At 38.0% G+C, this 19,133-nt stretch overlaps 1 protein-coding gene across 1 annotated transcript in view; it reads right to left on the reverse strand.

Annotated features, from left to right (window-relative positions):
• Nucleotides 1-19,133, reverse strand: part of RGS22 (regulator of G protein signaling 22) — a 168,269-nt gene that overhangs the window by 2,311 nt on the left and 146,825 nt on the right. The window lies entirely within an intron of this gene.

The raw sequence follows: 19,133 nt of genomic DNA on the forward strand, positions 1-19,133 counted from the left end.
ATAATTATTGACTATATTCCCACACTATACATTTCATACCTCTGACTCATTTATTTTGTAGCTGAAAGTTTGTACCTCTCACTACCACTTACGTATTTCTCTCCTCCTACCAATACCCTCCCCTCTGGCACCTGTTTGTTATCTGTGTCTAAGACTCGGTTTCTGTTTGGTTCTGTTTGTTCATTTGTCTATCTCTGACTTATTTCACTTAGCATAATACCCTATAGGTCCATCATGTTATCACAAATGGCAGGATTTCATTCTTTTTTATGGCTGAGTAATATTCCGGTGTGTGTGTGTGTGTGTGTGTGTGTGTGTGTGTGTGTGTGTGTGTGTACCACTTCTTCTTTATCCATTCATATATTGATTGGCACTTAGGTTGCTTCCATATCTTGGCTACTGTAAATAGTCTTGCAATGAACATAGGGGTGAATGTATCTTTTAGAATCAGTGTTTTTGTTTTCTTCACAAATACTCAGTAGTGGAACTGCTGGATCTTATGGTAGTTCTAGTTTTAAGTTTTTGAGGACTCTCTGTACTGTTTCCCATAGTGGTTACACAAATTTACATTCCCACCAACAGTGTACAAGTGTTACATTTTCTCCACATCCTTGCCAACACTTGTTATTTGTTGTTTCTTGTTTTGTTTTATTTTTATTTTTATTTACTTATTTTCTAACATCTTTATTGGAGTATAATTGCTTTACAATGGTGTGTTAGTTTCTGCTGTATAACAAAGTGAATCAGCTAGATGTATACATATATCCCCATATCTCCTCCCACTTGCGTCTCCCTCCCACCCTCCCTATCCCACCCTTCTAGGGGGACACAAAGCACCTAGCTAATATCCCTGTGCTATGCAGCTGCTTCCCACTAGCTAACTGTTTTACATTTGGTAGTGTATATATGTCCATGCCACTCTCTCACTTCGTCCCAGCTTACACTTCCCCCTCTCCATGTCCTCAAGTCCATTCTCTATTTCTGCGTCTTTATTCCTGTCCTGACCCTAGGTTCTTCAGAACCATTTTTTTTCTTTTCTTTTTTTTTTTTTAGAATCCATATATATGTGTTAACATATGGTATTTGTATTTCTCATTCTGACTTACTTCCCTCTGTATGACAGTCTCTCGGTCCATCCAACTCACTGCAAATGACTCAATTTCGTTTCTTTTTATGGCTGAGCAATATTCCAGTGTATATATGTGCCACATCTTCTTTATCCATTTATTTGTCGATGGACACTTAGGTTGTTTCCATGTCCTGGCTATTGTAAATAGTGCTGCAATGAACATTGTGGTACATGACTCTTTTTGAATTATGGTTTTCTCAGGGTATATGCCCAGTACTGGGATTGCTGCGTTGTATGGTAGTTCTATTTTTAGTTTTTTAAGGAACCTCCATACTGTTCTCCATAGTGGCTGTATCAATTTACATTCCCACCAACAGTGCAAGAGGGTTCCCTTTTCTCCACACCTTCTCCAGCATTTATTGTTTGTAGATTTTTTGATGATGGCCATTCTGCCTGATGTGAGGTGATATCTCATTGTAGTTCTGATTTGCATTTCTCTAATGATTAGTGATGTTGAGCATCCTGTCATGTGTTTGTTGGCAATCTGTATATCTTCTTTGGAGAAATGTTGATTTAGGCCTTCTGCCCATTTTTGGATTGGGTTGGTTTTTTTTTTTTATATTGAGCTGCGTGAGCTGCTTGTATATTTTGGAGATTAATCCTTTGTCAGTTGCTTGGTTTGCAAATGTTTTCTCCCATTCTGAGGGTTGTCTTTTCATCTTGTTCATGGTTTCCTTTGCTGTGCAAAAGCTTTTAAGTTTCATTAGGTCCCACTTGTTTATTTTTGGTTTTATTTCCATTTCTCTAGGAGGTGGGTCAAAAAGGATCTTGCTGTGATTTATATCATAGAGTGTTCTGCCTATGTTTTCCTCTAAGAGTTTTATAGTGTCTGGCCCTACATTTAGGTCTTCAATCCATTTTGAGTTTATTTTTGTGTATGGTGTTAGGGAGTGTTCTAATATTCTTTTACACTTAGCTGTCCAGTTTTCCCAGTACCACTTACTGAAGAAGCTGTCTTTTCTCCATTGTATATTCTTGCTTCCTTCATCAAAGATAAGGTGACCGACCATATGTGCTTGGGTTTATCTCTGGGCTTTCCATCCTGTTCCATTGATCTATATTTCTGTTTTTGTGCCAGTACCATACTGTCTTGATTACTGTAGCTTTGTAGTAAAGTCTGAAGTCAAGGAGCCTGATTTCTCCAGCTCCGTTTTTCTTTCTCAAAATTGCTTTGGCTATTCGGGGACTTTTGTGTTTCCATACAAATTGTGAACTTTTTTGTTCTAGTTCTGTGAAAAATGCCATTGGTAGTTTGATAAGGATTGCATTGAATCTGTAGATTGTTTGGGTAGTATAGTCATCTTCACAATGTTGGTTCTTCCAATCCAAGAACATGGTATATCTCTCCATCTGTTTCTATCATCTTTAATTTCTTTCATCAATGTCTCATAGTTTTCTGCATACAGGTCTTTGTCTCCTTACGTAGGATTACTCCTAGGTATTTTATTCTTTTTGTTGCAATGGTAAATGGGAGTGTTTACTTAATTTCTCTTTCAGATTTTTCATCATTAGTGTATAGGAATTCAAGAGATTTCTGTGCATTAATTTTGTATCCTGCTACTTTACCAAATTCATTGATTAGCTCTAGTAGTTTTCTGATGGCATCTTTAGGATTCTCTATGTATAGTATCTTGTCATCTGCATACAAGTGTCAGTTTTACTTCTTCTTTTCTAATTTGTATTCCTTTTATTTCTTTTTCTTCTCTGATTGCTGTGGCTAAAACTTCCAAATCTATGTTGAATAACAGTGGCGAAAGTGGGCAACCTTATCTTGTTCCTGATCTCAGTGGAAATGGTTTCAGTTTTTCACCATTGAGAACGATGCTGGCTCTTGGTTTGTCATATATGGCCTTTATTATGTTGAGGTAAGTTCCCTCTACGCCTACTTTCTGGATGGTTTTTTATCATAAATGGGTGCTGAATTTTCTCTAAAGCTTTTTCTGCATCTATTGAGATGATCATATGGTTTTCATCCTTCAGTTTGCTAATATGGTGCATCACATTGATTGATTTGTGTATATTGATGAATCCTTGCACTTCTGGGATAAACCCTGCTCGATCATGGTGTATGATCCCTTTAATGTGCTGTTGGATTCTCTTTGCTAGTATTTTGTTGAGGATTTTTGCATCTATGTTCATCAGTGACATTGGCCTGTAGTTTTCTTTTTTGGTGAAATCTTTGTCTGGTTTTGGTATCAGGGTGATGGTGACCTAATAGAATGAGTTTCAGAGTATTCCTCACTCTGCCATATTTTGAAAGAGCTTGAGAAGGAGAGGTGTTAGCGCTTCACTAAATGTTTGATAGAATTCGCCTGTGAAGCCATCTGGTCCTGGGTTTTTGTTTGTTGGAAGATTTTTAATCACAGTTTCAATTTCAGTGCTTGTGATTGGTCTGTTTATATTTTCTATTTCTTCCTGGTTCAGTCTCAGAAGGCTGTGCTTTCTAAGAATTTGTCCATTTCTTCCAGGTTGTCCATTTTATTGGCATATAGTTGCTTGTAGTAATCTCTCATGATCCTTTGTATTTCTGCAGTGTCAGTTGTTACTTCTTTTTCATTTCTAATTCTATTGATTTGAGTCTTCTCCCTTTTTTTCTCGATGAGTCTGGCTAATGGTTTATCAATTTTGTTTATCTTCTCAAAGAACCAGCTTTTAGTTTTATTGATCTTTGCTATTTTTTCCTTCATTTTTCATTTATTTCTGATATGATCTTTATGGTTTCTTTCCTTCTGCAAACTTTGGGGGGTTTTTGTTCTTCTTTCTCTAATCGCTTTAGGTGTAAGGTTAGGTTGTTTATTTGAGATGTTTCTTGTTTCTTAAGGTAGGATTGTATAGCTATAAACTTCCCTCTTAGAACTGCTTTTGCTGCATCCCATAGGTTTTGGGTCGTTGTGGTTTCATTTTCATTTGTTTCTAGGTATTTTTTGATTTCCTCTTCGATTTCTTCAGTGATCTATTGGTTATTTAGTAGTGTATAGTTTAGCCTCCATGTGTTTGTATTTTTTTACAGATTTTTTCCTGTAATTGATATCTAGTCTCATAGCTTTGTGGACGGAAAAGATACTTGATATGATTTCAATTTTCTTAAATTTACCAAGGCTTGATTTGTGACCCAAGATATCTATCCTGGAGAATGTCCCATGAGCACTTGGGAAAAACAGTGTATTCTGTTGTTTTTGGATGGAATGTCCTATGAATATCAATTAAGCCCCTCTTGTTTAATGTATCATTTAAAGTTTGTGTTTCCTTATTTATTTTCATTTTGGATGATCTGTCCATTGGTGAAAGTGGGGTGTTAAAGTCCCCTACTATGATTGTGTTACTGTCCATTTCCCCTCTTATGGCTGTTAGCATTTGTCTTATGTATTAAGGTGCTCCTATGTTGGGTGCATAAATATTTACAATTGTTATATCTTTTTCTTGGATTGATCCCGTGATCATTATGCAGTGTCCTTCTTTTCTCTTATAATAATCTTTAAAGTCGATTTTGTCTGATATGAGTATTGCCACTCTGCTTTCTTTTGATTTCCATTTGCATGGGATATCTTTCTCCATCCCCTCACTTTCAGTCTGTATGTGTCCCTAGGTCTGAGGTGGGTCTCTTGTAGACAGCATATATACGGGTCTTGTTTTTGTATCCATTCAGGCAGTCTATGTCTTTTGGTTGGAGCATTTAATCCATTTACATTTAAGGTAGTTATCGATATGTATGTTCCTATTACCATTTTCTAAATTGTTTTGGGTTTGTTATTGTAGGTCTTATCCTTTTCTTGTGTTTCCTGCCTAGAGAAGTTCCTTTAGCATTTGTTGTAAAGGTGGTTTGGTGGTGCTGAATTCTCTTAGCTTTTCCTTGTCTGTAAAGGTTTTGGTTTTCCGTCAAATCTGAATGAGATTCTTGGTGGGTAGAGTAACCTTGGTTGTAGGTTTTTCCCCTTCATCACTTTAAATATGTCCTGCCACTCCCTTCTGACTTGCAGAGTTTCTGCTGAAAGATCAGCTGTTAACTTTATGGGGATTCCCTTGTATGTTATTTGTTGCTTTTTCCTTGCTCCTTTTAATATTTTTTCTTTGTATATAATTTTTGATAGTTTGATTAATATGTGTTTTGGCTTGTTTCTCCTTGGATTTATCTTGTATGGGATTCTTTGTGCTTCCTGGAGTTGATTGACTATTTCCTATTCCATATTAGGGAAGTTTTCATCTATAATCTCTTCGAATATTTTCTCAGTCCCTTTTGTTTTTCTTCTTCTGGGACCCCTATAATTAGAATGTTGGTGCCTTTAATGTTGTCCCAGAGGTCTCTGAGGCTGTCCTCAATTCTTTTCATTCTTTTTTCTTTATTCTGCTCTGTGGTAGTTATTTCCCCTATTTTATCTTCCAGGTCATTTATTCATTCTTCTGTCTCAGTTATTCAGCTATTGATTCCTTCTAGAGAATTTTAAATTTCATTTATTGTGTTGTTCATCATTGTTTGTTTGCTCTTTAGTTCTTCTAGGTCCTTGTTAAACGTTTCTTGTATTTTCTCCACTCTATTTCCAAGATTTTGGATCATCTTTACTATCATTACTCTGAATTCTTTTTCAGGTGGACTGCCTATATCCTCTTCATTTGTTTGGTCTGGTGGGTTTTTACCCTGCTCCTTTGTCTGCTGTGTATTTCTTTGTCTTTTCATTTTGCTTAACTTACTGTGTTTGGTGCCTCCTTTTCGCAGGCTGCAGGTTCATAGTTCCCGTTATTTTTGGTGTCTGCCCCCAGGGGTAAGGTCGGTACAGTGGGCTCTGTAGGCTTCCTGGTGGAGGGGACTGGTGCCTGTGTTCTGGTGGATGAGGCTGGATCTTGTCTTTCTTGTGGGCAGGACCGCGTCCTGTGGTGTGTTTTGGGGTGTCTGTGAACTTATTATGATTTTAGGCAGCCTCTCTGCTAATGGGTGGGGTTGTGTTCCTGTCTTGCTAGTTGTTTGGCATAGGGTGTCCAGCACTATAGCTTGCTAGTTGTTGAGTGGAGCTGGGTCTTAGCATTGAGGTGGAGATCTCTGTGAAAGCTTTCGCCGTTTGATATTATGTGGGGCTGGGAGGTGTCTGGTGGACCAATATCCTGAACTCGGCTCTCCCACTTCAGAGGCTCAGGACTGACACCCGGCTGGAGAACAAAGACCCTGTCAGCCACTCGGCTCAGAAGTAAAGGGAGGAAAAAAAAGAAAGAAAGAAAGGAAAAAATATAATAAAATAAATAATGTTATTAAAATAAAAAATTTTTTAAAATTATTAAAAATTAAAAAGTAATTAAGAAAAAGCAGGAAGAGAACAACCAAACCAAAAAACAAATCCACCAATGATAACAAGCACTAAAAACTATACCAAAAAAAAAAAAACGACAGACAGACCTGTAAGACAAATGGTAAAAGCAAACCTATATAGACAAAATCACACAAACAAACATGCACATACATACTCGCAAAAAGAGAAAAAGGAAAAAATACATATATAAAAATAAAAAAGGAAGAGAGCAACCAAATTAATAAACACATCTACCAATGATAATAAGCTCTAAATACTAAACTAAAGTAAACATAAAACCAGAAACAAATTAGATGCAGAAAGCAAACCCCAAGTCTACAGTTGCTCCCAAAGTCAACCGCCTCAATTTTGGGATGATTCGTTGTCCATTCAGGTATTCCACAGATGCAGGGTACATCAAGTTGATTGTGGAGATTTAATCCGCTGCTCCTGAGGCTGCTGCGAGAGATTTCCCTTTCTCTTCTTTGTTCGCACAGCTCCTGGGGTTCAGCTTTGGAATTGGCCCCAGCTCTGCGTGTTGGTCACCTGAGGGTGTCTATTCCCCACCCAGACAGGACGGGGTTAGAGGAGCGGCTGATTAGGGGGCTCTGGCTCACTCAGGCCGGGGGGAGGGAAGGTACGGAATGTGGGGTGAGCCTGTGGTGGCAGAGGCCGGTGTGATGCTGCAACAGCCTAAGGCATGCCATGTGTTCTCCCAGGGAAGTTGTCCCTGGATCACGGGACACTGGCAGTGGCGGGCTCCACAGGTTCCTGGGAGGGGTGGTGTGGATAGTGACCTGCGCTTGCACACAGGCTTCTTGGTGGCTGCAGTAGCAGCCTTAGTGTTTCATGCCCGTCTCTGGTGTCTGTGCTGATAGCCGTGGCTCGTGCCCGTCTCTGGAGATTGTTTAGGCAGTGCTCTGAATCCCCTCTCTTCACGCACTCCGAAACAATGGTCCCTTGCCCCTGAGGCAGTTCCAGCCTTTTTCCTGTACTCCCTCCCGGCTAGCTGTGGTGCACTAGCCCCCTTCAGGCAGTGTTCACACAGCCAACCCCAGTCCTCTCTCTGGGGTCTGACCTCTGAAGCCCGAGCCTCAGCTCCCAGCCCCCACGTGCCCCAGCAAGTGAGCAGACAAGCCTCTCAGGCTGGTGAGTGCTGATTGGCACCAATCCTCTGTGCGGGAATCTCTCCGCTTTGCCCTCTGCACCCCTGTTGCTGCACTCTCCTCATGGCTCTGAAGCTTTCCCTCCACCCATCCCTGTCTGCCAGTGAAGGGGCTTCCTACTGTGTGGAAACTTTTCCTCCTTCACAGCTCCCTCCCAGAGGAGCAGGTCCTGTCCTTATTCTTTTCTCTGTGTTTTTCCTTTTCTCTTTTGCCCTACCCAGGTACCTGGGGAGTTTCTTGCCTTTTGGGAAGTCTGCGGTCTTCTGCCAGCGTTCAGTAGGTGTTATGTAGGAGTTGTTCCACATGTAGATGTATTTTTGATGTATTTGTGGGAAGGAAGGTGATCTCCACGTCTAACTCCTCTGCCATATTGAAGGTCCCTCATTGTGACTTAGATTTGCATTTTCCAATGGTTAGTGATGTTGAGCATCTTTTCATGTGCCTGTTGGCCACCTGTATGTGTTCTTTGAAAAAATGTCTATTCAGGACCTCTGTCCCATTTTTTTAAAAAATTTATTTATTTATCTATGGCTGTGTTGGGTCTTCGTTTCTGTGCGAGGGCTTTCTCTAGTTGCGGCAAGTGGGGGCCGCTCTTCATCGCGGTGCACGGGCCTCTCACTATGGCGGCCTCTCTTGTTGCGGAGCACAGGCTCCAGACGCTCAGGCTCAGCAATTGTGCCTCACGGGTCCAGTTGCTCCACGGCATGTGGGATCTTCCCAGACCAGGGCTCGAACCCATGTGCCCTGCATTGGCAGGCAGATTCTCAACCATAGCACCACCAGGGAAGCCCCCTCTGTCCCATTTTTTACTTGGGTTGTTTGCTTTTTCAATACAGAGTTGTATGAGTTCTTTGTATAGTTTGGATATTAACCCTTTGGATATATTGTTTGCACATATCTTCTCCAATTCAGTAGGTGACCTTTTTGTTTTGTTGATAGTTTCCCTCACTGTGGAAAAGCTTCTTAGTTTGATGTACTGCCATTTGTTTATTTTTGCTTTTGTTTCCTTTGCCTAAGGAGACATATCCAAAAATTTTACAAAGACAGGGGGTAGAGCTCAGTGGTAGAGCATTTGACTGCAAAAATTTTACTAAGACAGATGTCAAAGAATGTACTGCTTATGTTTTCTTCTAGAAGTTTTATGGTTTCAGGTCTTATATTTAAGCCTTTAATCTATTTTGAGATTATTTATGTATATGGTGTGAGAAAGTGGTCCAGTTCGATTCTTTTGCATGTAGCTGTTCAGTTTTCCCAACAACATTTAAAAAAAATATTTATTTATTTATTGATTTAGGCTGCACCGGGTCTTAGTTGCAGCATGCAAACTCTTAGTTGTGGCATGCGAACTCTTAGTTGTGGCATGCATGAGGGATCTAGTTCCCCAATGAGGGATTGAACGTGGGCCCCCTGCATTGGGAGCAGAGTCTTACCCACTGGACCACCAGGGAAGTCCCAGCACAATTTGCTGAAGAGGCTGTCTTTTCCACATTACATATTTTTGCCTCCTTTGTTATAGATTAATTGCCCATATCAGTGTGGAATCATTTCTGGGCTCTTTATTTGGTTCCATTAATATACGTGTCTGATTTTGTGCCAGTACCATACTGTTTTGAAAACTGTAGCTTTGTAGTATAGTTTGAAATGAGGGATGTGTGATATCTCCTGTTTTTGTTCTTTCTTAAAAGTGTTTTGGCTATTCGAGGTCTTCTGTGTTTCTCACAAATTTTAGAATTATTTGTTCTATTTCTGTGATGAATGCCATTGGTATTTTGATAAGCATTGCACTGAATCTGTAGATTGCCTAGGTATGTGGTCATTTTAACAATATTAATTCTTTCAATCCATGAGCACAGTATATCTTTCCATCTGTTTGTGTCATCTTCAATTACTTTCACAGGTACCTTCTAGTTTTCTGAGTACTGATCTTTTATCTCCTTTGTTAGATTTATTCCGAGATATTTTATTCTTTTGAATGTGACTGTGAATAGGTTTTCATTTCTCTTTCTGGTAGTTTGTTGTTATTGTGCAGAAATGCAACAGATTTCTATAGATTAATTTTGTATCCTGCAACTTTACTGAATTCACTGATGAGTTCTAGTAGTTATTTGGTGGTGTTTATAGGATTTTCTACATATAGTATCATTCCATCTATAAACAGTGACAGTTTTACTTCTTCCTTCCCAATTTGGATTCTATTTAGTTCTTTTTCTTGCCTAATTGCTGTGGCTAGGACTTCCAATACTATATTGAATAAAAGTGACCAGAGTGGGTATATTTGTCTTTGTCCTGATCTCAGAGGAAATGCTTTTAGCTTTCCAACACTGAGTATGATATTAGCTGTGCACCTGTTATATATAGCCTTATTATGTTGAGATATGTTCCTTTATACCCACTTTGTTGAGTACTTTTATCGTAAATGTGAATTTTGTTAAAAGCTTTTTCTTCATCTATTGAGATGATTATATGATTTTTATTCTTCAGTTTGTTAATGTGGTGTATCACATGGATTGATTTGCAAATACTGAACCATCCTTGTATCAGTGGGGTAAATGCCACATGATCATGGTGTAAGATCCTTTTAATGTATTGTTGAATTTGGTTTCCTAATATTTTGTTGAGGATTTTCACAGCTATGCTCATCAGTAATATTGGCCTGTAATATTTTCATGTGTGATATCTTTGTCCAGTTTTGGTATCAGGGTGATGCTGGCCTCATAGATTGAGTTGGGAAGTATTCCTTCCTCTGCAATTTTTTGAAATAGTTTGAGAAGGATAGGTGTTAACTGTTCTCTAAATGTTTGATAGAATTTAAATGTGAAACCATCTGGTCCTGGAACTTTTTTTTTTTTAACATCTGTATTGGACTATAATTGCTTTACAATGGTGTGTTACTTTCTGCTTTATAACAAAGTGAATCAGTTATACATATACATATGTTCCCATATCTCTTCCCTCTTGCATCTCCCTCCCTCCCGCCCTCCCTATCCCACACCTCTAGGTGGTCACAAAGCACAGAGCTGATCTCCCTGTGCTATGCGGTTGCTTCCCACTAGCTATCTATTTTACATTTGGTAGTGTATATATGTCCATGCCACTCTCTCTCTTTGTCACATCTTACCCTTCCCCCTCATATCCTCAAGTCCATTCTCTAGTAGGTCTGTGTCTTTATTCTCATCTTGCCACTAGGTTCTTCATGACCTTTTTTTTTTTCCCTTAGATTCCATATATATGTGTTAGCATACTGTATTTGTTTTTCTCTTTCTGACTTACTTCACTCTGTATGACAGACTCTAACTCCATCCACCTCACTACAAATAACTCCATTTCCTTTCTTTTTATGGCTGAGTAATATTCCATTGTATATATGTGCCACATCTTCTTTATCCATTCATCCGATGATGGACACTTAGGTTGCTTCCATGTCCTGGCTATTGTAAATAGAGCTGCAATGAACATTTTGGTACATGACTCTTTTTGAATTATGGTTTTCTCAGGGTATATGCCCAGTACTGGGATTGCTGGGTCATTTGGTAGTTCTAGTTTTAGTTTTTTAAGGAACCTCCATACTGTTCTCCATAGTGGCTGTATCAATTTACATTCCCACCAACAGTGCAAGAGTGTTCCCTTTTCTCCACACCCTCTCCAGCATTTATTGTTTCTAGATTTTTTGATGATGGCCATTCTGACCGGTGTGAGATGATATCTCATTGTAGTTTTTTTTTTTTTTTTTTTTTTTTTTTTAAACATCTTTATTGAAGTATAATTGCCTTACAATGGTGTGTTAGCTTCTGCTTTATAACAAAGTGAATCAGTTATACATATACAATATGTTCCCATTTCTCTTCCCTCTTGCATCTCCCTCCCTCCCACCCTCCCCATCCCACCCCTCTAGGTGGTCAAAAAGCACCGAGCTGATCTCCCTGTGCTATGCGGCTGCTTCCCACTAGTTATCTATTTTACATTTGGTAGTGTATATATGTCCATGACACTCTCTTACCCTGTCACATCTCACCCCACCCCCTCCCCATATCCTCAAGTCCATTCTCTAGTAGGTCTGTGTCTTTATTCCCGTCTTGCCACTAGGTTCTTCATGGCCTTTTTTTTTTTTTTTTCCTTAGATTCCGTATATATGTGTTAGCATACTGTATTTGTTTTTCTCTTTCTGACTTACTTCACTCTGTATGACAGACTCTAACTCCATCCACCTCATTACAAATACCTCCATTTCATTTCTTTTTATGGCTGAGTAATATTCCATTGTATATATGTGCCACATCTTCTTTATCCATTCATCTGTCGATGGACATTTAGGTTGCTTCCATGTCCTGGCTATTGTAAATAGAGCTGCAATGAACATTTTGGTACATGACTCTTTTTGACCTATGGTTTTCTCAGGGTATATGCCCAGTATTGGGATTGCTGGGTCGTATGGTAGTTCTATTTGTAGTTTTTTCAGGAACCTCCATACTGTTCTCCATAGTGGCTGTATCAATTTACATTCCCACCAACAGTGCAAGAGGGTTCCCTTTCCTCCACACCCTCTCCAGCATTTATTGTTTCTAGATTTTTTGATGATGGCCATTCTGACCGGTGTGAGATGATATCTCATTGTAGTTTTGATTTGCATTTCTCTAATGATTAATGATGTTGAGCATTCTTTCATGTGTTTGTTGGCAATCTGTATATCTTCTTTGTAGAAATGTCGATTTAGGTCTTATGCCCATTTTTGGATTGGGTTGTTTGTTTTTTTGTTATTGAGCTGCATGAGCTGCTTGTAAATCTTGGAGATTAATCCTTTGTCAGTTGCTTCATTTGCAAATATTTTCTCCCATTCTGATGGTTGTCTTTTGGTCTTGTTTATGGTTTCCTTTGCTGTGCAAAAGCTTTTAAGTTTCATTAGGTCCCATTTGGTCCTGGAACTGTTTGATTACTGAATCAACTTCTTTACTGTTAATTGGCCTGTTCGTATTTCCTATTTCTTTCTGATTCGGTCTTGAGAGATTGTACATTTCTAGGAATTTGTCCATTTCATGTGGGTTGTCCATTTTAATGACATATAATTGTTTGTAGTAATCTCTTATACTCCTTTGTATTTCTATGGTGCCAATGTAACTTCTCCTTTTTCATTTCTGATTTTATTGATTCGAGTCCTTTCTCATTTTTTCTTGGTGAGTCTTGCTAAAGGTTTATCAATTTTGTTTATCTTTTCAAAAACCAGCATTTGGTTTCATTGATCTTTTATTTACTTTTTTGGTCTCTATCTTATTTATTTCCTCTCTGATCTTTATTATTTCCTTCCTTCTGTGACTTTGGGCTTCATTTGTTCTTCTTTATCTAATTCTGTTACATGATAGGTTAGGTTGTTTATTCGAGATTTTTCTTCTTTCTTGAGGAAGGCCTATATGGCTATAAACTTCCCTCTTAGAATTGCTTTTGCTGCATCCCATATAGTTTTTAAAAATTGAAGTATAGCTGATTTACAATGCTGTGTTAATTTCTGCTGTACAGCAAAGTGATTCAGTTATATATATATTATACATATACACACATACATACAATCTTTTAAATATTGTTTTCCATTATGGCTTATTACAAGATATTGAACATAGTTCCCTGTGCTATACAGTAGGACCTTATTGCTTATCCATTCTATATATACTAGTTTGCATTTGCTAGCCCCAAACTTCCACTCCATTCCTCCCCCACCCCCACTTCCTTGGCAACCACAAGTCTGTTCTCTATGTCTGTGAGTCTGTTTCTCTTTTGTAGATAAGTTCATTTGTGTCATATTTTAGATTCCACACATAAGTGATATCATATGGTATTTGTCTTTCTTCTTCTGACTTACTTCACTTAGTATCATAATCTCTAGGTCTATCCATGTTGCTGCAAATAGCATTATTTCATTCTTTTTTATGGCTGAGTAGTATTACATTGTATATATGTACCACATCTTCTTTACTCAACTGTTGATGGACATTTAGGTTGTTTCCAGGTATTGGCTATTGTAAATAGTACTGCTATGAACATAGAGGTGCATGTATCTTTTTGAATTATTGTCTGCATATATGCCCAGAGGTGGGATTGCTGGATCACATGGCAACTCTATTTTTAGTTTTTTGAGGAAACCCCATACTGTTTTCCATAGTGGTTGTACCAATTTACATTCCCCCCAACAGTGTAGGAGGGTTCCCTTTTCTCCACACCCTCTCCAGCATTTGTTATTTGTAGATTTTTTAAAATGATGGCCATTCTGACTCGTGCGAGGTGGTACCTCATTGCCGTTTTGATTTGCATTTCTCTAATAATTAGAGATGTTGAGCATCTTTTCATGTGCCTGTTGGTCATCTGTATGTCTTCTTTGGAGAAATGTCTGTTTAGGTTTTCTGCCCATTTTTCAATTGGGTTGTTTGTTTTTTTGTTGTTGAGTTGTATGAGCTGTTTGTATATTTTAGAAGTTAAGCCTTTGTTGGTTGCATCATTTGCAAATATTTTCTCCCATTCCATAGGTTGTCTTTTCCTTTTGTTTGTGGTTTCCTTTGCCATACAAAAGCTTGTCAGTTTGATTCACTCCAATTTGTTTATTTTTGCTTTTATTTCTATTGTCTTGGGAGACTGACCTAAGAAAACATTGCTATGATTTATGTCAGAGAATGTTTTGCCTATGATCTCTTCTAGGAGTTTTATGGTGTCTTATGTTTAAGTCTTTAAGCCATTTTGAGTTTATTTTTGTGTACGGTGTGAGGGTGTGTTCTAACTTCATTGGTTCACATGTGACTGTCCAACTTTCCCAACAGCACCTGCTGAAGAGACTGTCTTTTTCCCATTGTATATCCTTGCCTCCTTTGTCAAAGATTAATTGACCATAGGTGTGTGGGTTTATTTCTGAGCTCTCTATTCTGTTCCATCCATCCATATGTCTGTTTTTGTGCCAATACCACGCTGTTTTGATTAATGTGTCTTTGCATCCCATACAGTTTTGAGTGTTGCATTTCCATTTTCATTTATCTGGAGGTATTTTCTAGTTTCTTCTTTGATTTCTTCATTGACCCATTGGTTTTTTAGTAGATTGTTGTTTAGTAGATTGTTGTTTAGTCTCGTTTCATAACATTTGTTGGAGAAAATGCTTGATATAATTTCTATCCTCTTAAATTTGTTGAGACTTGTTTTGTGGCCTAACATGTGATCTATCCTTGAGAATGTTCCATGTGCGCTCAAAAAGAATGTGTATTCTACTGTTTTAGGATGTAATGTCCTGTAGATATCTATTAAGTCCAACTGGTCTATTGTGTTATTTAAGACCACTTATGCCATACTGATTTTCTTTCTGGATGATCCGTCCATTGATGTAAGTGGACTACTCCTACTATTATTATATTATTGTCAATTTCTCCCTTTAGGTCTGTTAATATTTGCTTTATATATTTAGGTGCTCCTGTATTGGGTGCATATATGTTAACGCGTATACTGTTCTCTTCTTGTATTGATTCTTTTATCATTATATAATGCTCTTTCTTTTGTTATAGTCTTTATTTTAAAGTTTATTTTGTCTGAGTATTGTTACTGGAAATTTGTCATTTCCATTTGCATGAAATTTCTTTTTCCATACCCTCACTTTCAATCTGTGTGTCTTGAGCTCTGATATGAATCTCTTGTAAGCAACATGTAGCTGGATTTTTTTTTAATCCAATCAGCCACCCTATGACTTTTCATTGGAGTATCTAGTCCATTGACATTTAAAGTGATTATTGATAAGTATGTACTTATTTTGTTACTTGTTTTCTGATTGTTTCTGTAGTTCTTATCTTTTCATTTCTTCTTCTTTTAGTTTATTCTCTTGTGGTTTGATGATTTTCTTTAGTGGTATGCTTGTGTTCCTTTCTCTCCAATTTCTGTGTATCAATTGTGGGTTTTTGATTTGTGGTTTTAATGGGGTTCATATATGTTGATGTAAAACTATATCTATTTGTCTTAAACTGATAGTCATTTAAGTTCAAACATATTCTAAAAGCTCTACATTTTTTACTCCCCTCCCCCACGTTTTGTGTTTTTGATTTCATAGTTAACATCTTCATGATTATCCCGTTTATTTAGTTATAGTTGATTTTACAAGTTTTGTCTTTTAATCTTCATACTAGCTTATTTAGGTGGTTGATCCACAGCCATTACTATATATTTGACTTTATTAGTGGGATTTTTCCTTTTCTATAAACTCTTCTTGTTGTAGCCTTTTATTTCCTCTTAGAGAAGACCCTTAAACACTCCTTTTAGGGCCAGTTTCGTATTGAGAAACTCTTTCAGTTTTTGTTTGTTTGATAAGTTCTTTATCTCTCCTTCAGTTCTGAATGATAAACTTTCTGGGCAGATTATCCCAGGTTGTAGGTGTTTCCCTTTCAGCACTTTAAATATATCATGTATTTCCCTTTTGGCCAGCAAACTTCCTGCAGAAAAATTAGTTGATTGCCTTATGGGGTTGTATGTGACGTTTTTTTCTCTTGCTGCCTTTAAAATTTTCTCCTTATTGTTAACTTTTGCCAATTTAATTATGATGTCTTGGTGTGGGTCTCTTGGGGTTCATCTTGTTTGGGACCCTCTGTGTTTCCTATATCTGTATATCTATTTCATTCTTCAGGTTTGGGAAATTTTGAGCCATAATTTCATGATACACATTTTCAATCCCTTTCTCTCTTCTCGTTTTGGGACCCATATAATGTGAATGTTAGTACACTTGATGTTGTCTTAGAGGTCCCTTAAACTGTCCTCATTTAAAAATTGTGGTTTTCTTTTTCTTGTTCTTATTGGGTGATTTTCATTTTTCTCTCTTCCAGGTCACTTATGCATTCTTTTGTATCACATAGTCTCCTGTTAATCACTTCTAGTGTGTTTTTCATTTTAGGCACTGTATTCTTCAGCTCTGACTGGTCCTTTTTTACATTTTCTAGTCCCTTGTTAAAATGTTCACTGTGTTTTCCATTATTTTCACAAGTTCAGTGAACATTCTTATTACTAATGCTATAAACTCTCTATGTGGTAAATTATTTATCTGTTTCATTTTTTTTTCAGAGTTTTTTCTTGTTCTTTCATTTGAGACAAATTCCTCTGTCTTCTCATTTTAACTTTTTATATCTCTATGAAATTAGGTGAAACAGTTTACCTATCCTGGTCTTGAAGGTGTGTCCTTTTACGGGAGTGTCCCTATGCAGTCATCATGTGCCCAGTGGTTTGGTGGGAGAGCTGGATATGAAGTGAGCACAGGTCACGTCTTCCCCCAGGTTGCTGTGGCAGCTATCACCTTTGTGGACTGCAGCCAGCACCAGGTATAAGCAAGGGCCTCTCCTATGCTCAGTGTCCATCACCACCCTGTCAGGGGTGGGGGTGGGTCCAAAGTTGCTGGAGCAGAAGCACTGAGGATCAGGTCTGAGCTGGTTCCTTTCCCTCTAAGTGTGCAGTCTCCTCCCTCCTGACAATGGCACCTTCACCTTAGAGGGAAAGAGCACCAAACAAAGAGGGGCCAGAGCAGGTTCCTAGTGCAGGCTGGGGCATGTGCTGGGATGGCCATGGGAAACTGGCCAGAGCCCTGGGTAGTTTCAATCTGCTTCCTCCACCTTGTTTTGTGAGTAAGCAAGCATGAGTGGAGTCTAGGTTTCTTACAGCCCTCCAGTAAGTCCTGCTGGTTTTCAAACCAGCTAAGGGGACTTGTCTTCCTGATGTTGGGTCTCAGAGCTGGGGTTCCCAATATGTAAGTTGAACCCCTTACTCCCCAGGGAGGATCTCTGAGCCCATGATATCCCCCTCCTCTTCTGTGTCTCCTTCTAGGGGTGCAGGTCCTGACCTGATAGCTTCCCCTCACTTCCTACCTGACTCTGTAGATCTTTTCTTACAGCCTTGGTTGTAGAACTGTCTTTCTGCAAATCTAGTTTGTTCTCACAAGTAGATGTATTTTTGATGTGTTCGTGGAGGACCTGAGTTCAGCATCCTCCTACTCTGCCATCTTGATCTCCCAATCAAAAGTAATTTTTGATTGGTATGTTTTTATTGCCATTTTATTATTTGTTTTGGGGTTGTTTTGTAGTTCATTTTCTTTCCTTTCTTCTTCTTTTGTTCTCTTCCCTTTTTATTTTATGACTACCTTAATGTTATGTTTGTATTTCTTTTTCTCTTTGAGTGTGTACCTGTTATAGATTTTTGGTTTGTGGTTACCATGAAGTTTATATATAGCAATCTCTCTCTATATATGTTTATCTTATGTTGCTGATCTCTTAAGATCAAATGCATTTTAATGACCCTTCATTTTTTTACTGCTCCCTCCAAATTTACTAGTTATGACTCCATATTTTACATCATTTTGTTTTTTGTATCCCTTAACTACATATTATGGCTATAGATGATTTTATGACTTTTATTTTTTAACTTTCCTACTAGCTTTATAAGTGGTTAATACACTACCTTTACTATATATTTGCCTTTAACAATGGTATTTTTCCTTTTGTAATTTTCACATTTCTAGCTGTGGCCTTTTCTTTTCCATGTAGAGGAGTCCCTTTAACATTTCTCGTAAGGTTGGTTTCGTGGTGCTAAACTCTTTTAACTTTTGCTTTTCTGTAAAACTTTTGATATCTCCTTCAAATCTGAATGAAAGCCTTGTTGGGTAGGTTGTAGGTTTTCCCTTTCATCACTTTAAATATATCATGCCATTCCCATCTGGCCTGTAGAGTTGCTGCTGAAAAGTCAGCTGATAGCCTAATGCGAGTTCACTTGTACATAACTTGTTGCTTTTTCCTTGATGCTTTTAATAGTCTCTTTTTATGTTTAATTTTTGCCATTTTATTTTATTTTATTTTAGGTAAGAAGTGGGTTTATTTAGAGAGAAACACACTCCACAGACAGAATGTGGGCCATCTCAGAAGGTGAGAGTGGCCTTGGGAGAAACACATTCCACAGACAGAGCGCAAGCCATCTCAGAAGGTGGGAAAGGCCTAATTTTTGCCATTTTAAATAGAATGTGTCTTGTTACAGTCCTCTTTGATTTGATCCTGTTTGGGACTCTCTGTGCTTCCCAGACCTGGATGTCTGTTTCCTTTCCCAGGTTGGGAAATTTTCAGCTATTATGTGTTCAAATAAGTTCTCCACCCCTTTCTCTCTCTTTCTTCTCCTTCTGGGACCCCTATAATGTGAATGTTAGTGTGGTTGATGTTGTCCCAGAAGTTTCTTAAACTGTCCTCATTAACACATTTTTTTTCTTTTTTCTTTTCCACTTCAGTGATTTCCACTATTCTGTCTTTCAGTTCACTGATCTGTTCCTCTGTATCATTTTGTTGATTTCTTCTAGAGTATTTTTAATTTCAGTTATTGCATTCTTCAGCTCTGTTTGGTTCATCTTTATATTTTCTAACTCTGTTAAAAACTTCTAACTCTGTTCATCCATTCTTCTCCCAAGTTCTTTGAGCATCTTCATGATCATTATCTTAAACTCTTTATTGAGTAGATTGCTTATCTCCACTAGTTCTTCTTCTGGAGTTTTATCTTATTCCTCTGTTTGGAACATATTTCTTTGTCACCTCA

This window comes from Eschrichtius robustus, chromosome 17 (assembly GCF_028021215.1).
Source record: "Eschrichtius robustus isolate mEscRob2 chromosome 17, mEscRob2.pri, whole genome shotgun sequence".
Taxonomy (NCBI): Eukaryota; Metazoa; Chordata; class Mammalia; order Artiodactyla; family Eschrichtiidae; genus Eschrichtius; species Eschrichtius robustus.